The sequence below is a fragment of the Arachis duranensis genome, chromosome 4 (assembly GCF_000817695.3).
Source record: "Arachis duranensis cultivar V14167 chromosome 4, aradu.V14167.gnm2.J7QH, whole genome shotgun sequence".
Taxonomy (NCBI): domain Eukaryota; kingdom Viridiplantae; phylum Streptophyta; class Magnoliopsida; order Fabales; family Fabaceae; genus Arachis; species Arachis duranensis.
Window position 1 is genome coordinate 14,459,806 of NC_029775.3, and position 3,978 is coordinate 14,463,783.

A 3,978-nucleotide genomic window follows, 5' to 3' on the forward strand; every position below is an offset into this window, starting at 1 on the left:
CTCTTGTTTGCTCTATCCTTTTCTTAGTGATGGGCTTGTCCTCCTCAATGGGGATGTCTCCTTCTATGATAACTCCAGCTGAGTAACATAGATGGCAAATAAGATGAGAAAAAGCTAGCCTTGCCAAAGTAGAGGACTTACCGGCTATTTTGTAGAATTCATGGGAGATGACTTCATGAACTTCTACTTCCTCTCCAATCATGATGCTATGAATCATGATGGCCCGATCCACAGTAACTTCAGATTGGTTGCTAGTAGGAATAATGGAGCATTGAATGAACTCCAACCATCCTCTAGCCATAGGTTTGAGGTCCAGTCTTCTTAGTTGAACTGGCTTGCCTTTGGAGTCTCTCTTCCATTGAGCTCCTTCCACACATATGTCCATTAGGACTTTCCGGATACTCATTTTTCTTGAGCTTGAAAGGGACCTCAGGGATCACCTTCTTCTTGGCCACAACATCATAGAAGTGGTCTTGATGGGCTTTGGAGATGAATCTTTCCATCTCCCATGACCGCTAAAGTAGCTATAGTGGTAATAAGTCCCGTCAATAAAATGGGTCCTATAGAGAGTCCATCTATTCCGAATCTCCAGTAAAAATAAAAAAATAATCCATTTATAATTTTCTGTCAGTTGGACTAATGGATCATCCAATTGGAAATGATAACAAAATGCATAGGTTGTTATCAGCAGATCGATTAAACATATGCAAATTGTATACCACTTAATTACCTTATTTCCTCGATGAGGAAATAAGAATATTAAGGAACCCCCGGCTATTGGTAAAAGTACAACTATTGTTAACCAAGGAAAATAATTCGTGATAAAAATAAGATACACTTGGGCTAGAAAAACCCGCGCTCAAAATAGAAAGATAATAGATGGAAGCTTTTGTCTTCCCTTTTCCTTTCTTAGAGGATTCTCCGGCCTTGGGTGCCATCAATGGTTATGGAAAAACAAAAAGCTTATGCTTTTACCACACCAAACTTAAAATATTGCTCGCCCTCGAGCAAGAGAAGAAAGAAGAGAAGAAGAAGAAGAAGAAAATATGGAGGAGAAGGGGAGGTGTAGGATTCGGCCAAGGTATAGAAGAGGGGGTTGTGTTGTGTGAAAATGAAGTAGAATGGAGGGGTATATATAGGGAGGGGGAGAGGGTAGGTTCGGCCATTTAGGGTGGATTTGGGTGGGAAAGATTTTGAATTTTGAAGGTAGGTGGGGTTTATGGGGAAGAGTGGATGGATGTGAGTGGTGAAGGGGGTAATTGGGAAGAGAGGTTGAGGTGATTGGTGAAGGGTTTTGGGGAAAGTGTGTTATAGGATTAATTTGGAGGTAAGGTGGGAATATGTTAGGTGGGGATCCTGTGGGGTCCACAGATCCTGAGGTGTCAAGGATTTATATCCCTGCACCAATTAGGCATGTAAAATGCCTTAGCATACCATTCTGGCGTTTAAACACCGAAGTGGTGCACGTTCTGGGCGTTTAACGCCCATGTGCAGCATGTTTCTGGCGTTGAACGCCAGTTTCATGCTTGTTACTGGCGTTCAGCGCCAGCTTTCCTCAGGCCATATTCCTGGCATCCAAACGCCAGGATGTTGCTTGTTTCTGGCGTTCAATGCTAGATCCATGCTCTGTTCTGGCGTTGAACGCCAGCCAGATGCACCTTACTGGTGTTTAAACGCCAGTAAGTCCTTCCTCCAGGGTGTGATTTTTCTTCTGCTGTTTTTAATTCTGTTTTTAATTTTAATAATTTTTTCATGACTCCACATGATCATGAACCTACTAAAACACAAAATAACAATTAAATAAAAATAAAATTAGATAAATAAAAATTAGGTTGCCTCCCAACAAGCGCTTCTTTAATGTCAATAGCTTGACAGTGGGCTCTCATGGAGCCACAAAGGTGATCAGGTCAATGTTGTGGACTCCCAACACCAAACTTAGAGTTTGGATATGGGGGTTCAACACCAAACTTAGAGTTTGGTTGTGGCCTCCCGACACCAAACTTAGAGTTTGATTGTGGGGGCTCTGTTTGACTCTGTATTGAGAGAAGCTCTGCATGCTTACTCTCCCTTGTTATAGAAGGATAGCCGGGAATGTAAAGGCCTTTAACCTTTACCAACACGTCATCTATTGATCCATAAGCTTGTCTTACTGACTTGTCTACCAATTGTAATGAGAATAAGGCAGGCTGTACCTCAATGATCCCCAGCTTCTCCATTACAGAGAGTGGCATAAAATTTATGCCTGACCCTAGGTCACACAGAGCTTTTTCAAAGGTCATGGTGCCTATGGTACAGGGTATTAAGAATTTCCCAGGATCTTGTTTCTTTTGAGGTAGAGTTTGCTAAACCCATATATCAAGTTCACTAATGAGCAAGGGAGGTTCACCTTCCCAAGTATCATTACCAAATAACTTGGCATTCAGCTTCATGATGGCTCCTAGATATTGAGCAACTTGCTCTCCAGTTACATCTTCATCCACTTCAGAGGAAGAATAATCTTCAGAACTCATGAATGGCAGAAGGAGATTTAATGGAATCTCTATAGTCTCTATATGAGCCTCAGATTCCTTTAGGTCCTCAATAGGGAACTCCTTCTTGTTTGAGAGACGTCCCAGGAGGTCTTCCTCACTAGGATTTTCATCCTTCTCCTCCCTTATGCGTTTGGCCATATTCATTACATCAATGGCCTTGCACTCTCTTTTTGGATTCTCTTCTGTATTGCTTGGGAGAATACTGGAAGGAGTTTCAATGATTTTCTTACTCAGCTGGTCCACTTGTGCCTCCAAATTTCTAATGGAGGATCTTGTTTCACTCATGAAACTTAAAGTGGCCTTAGACAGATCAGAGACTATGTTTGATAGGTTATAGGGGCTCTGTTCAGAATTCTCTGTCAGTTGCTGAGAAGATGATGGAAAAGGCTTGTTATTGCTTAGCCTGTTTCTTCCACCATTATTAAAGCCTTGTTGAGGCTTTTGTTGATCCTTCCATGAGAAATTTGGATGATTTCTCCAGGATGAATTATAGGTGTTCCCATAAGGTTCAACCATGTAATTTACCTCTGCTATTGCAAGGTTCTCAGGATCATAAGCATCTTCAGAAGCTGCCTCTTTAGTATTGTTGGATGCATCTTGCCATCTATTCAGACTTTGAGAGATCATGTTGACTTTCTGAGTCAACACTTTGTTTTGAGCCAATATGGCATTCAGAGCATCAATTTCAAGAACTCCCTTCCTTTGAGGCATCCCATTATTCACAGAATTCCTCTCAGAAATGTACATGAACTGGTTATTTGCAACCATGTCAATAAGTTCTTGAACTTCTGCAGGCGTTTTCTTTAGGTGAATGGATCCACCTGCAGAATGGTCCAATGACATCTTAGAAAACTCAGATAGACCATAATAGAATATATCTATCATGGTCCATTCTGAAAACATGTCAGAAGGACATCTTTTGATCATCTGTTTGTATCTTTCCCAAGCTTCATAGAGGGATTCACCATCTTTTTGTTTGAAGGTCTGAACATCCACTCTAAGCTTGCTCAGCTTTTGAGGAGGAAAGAACTTAGCCAAGAAGGCCGTGACCAGCTTATCCCACGAGTCCAGGCTATCTTTAGGTTGTGAATCCAACCATGTTCTAGCTCTGTCTCTTACAGCAAAAGGGAAAAGCATGAGCCTATAGACTTCAGGATCTACTCCATTCGTCTTTACAGTCTCACAGATCTGTAAGAACTCAGTTAAAAGCTGATAGGGATCTTCTGATGGAAGTCCATGAAACTTGCAGTTTTGTTGCATTAGAGTAACTAGTTGAGGTTTCATCTCAAAATTGTTTGTCCCAATGGTAGGGATTGAGATGCTTCTTCCATCAAACTTGGAAGTAGGTGTAGTATAATCACCAAGCATCCTCCTTACATTATTGTTGTTAGGTTCGGCTGCCATGTCTTTTTCTTGTTCGAAAATTTCAGTAAGGTTGTCTATGGAT

At 41.3% G+C, this 3,978-nt stretch overlaps 1 non-coding gene across 1 annotated transcript; it reads left to right on the forward strand.

Annotated features, from left to right (window-relative positions):
* Positions 1-3,432: 3,432 nt before the first annotated feature.
* On the forward strand, positions 3,433-3,536 carry LOC127747346 (small nucleolar RNA R71). The gene has a single exon (XR_008009146.1). It is a non-coding gene; the product is annotated as a small nucleolar RNA R71 (small nucleolar RNA).
* Positions 3,537-3,978: the final 442 nt, after the last annotated feature.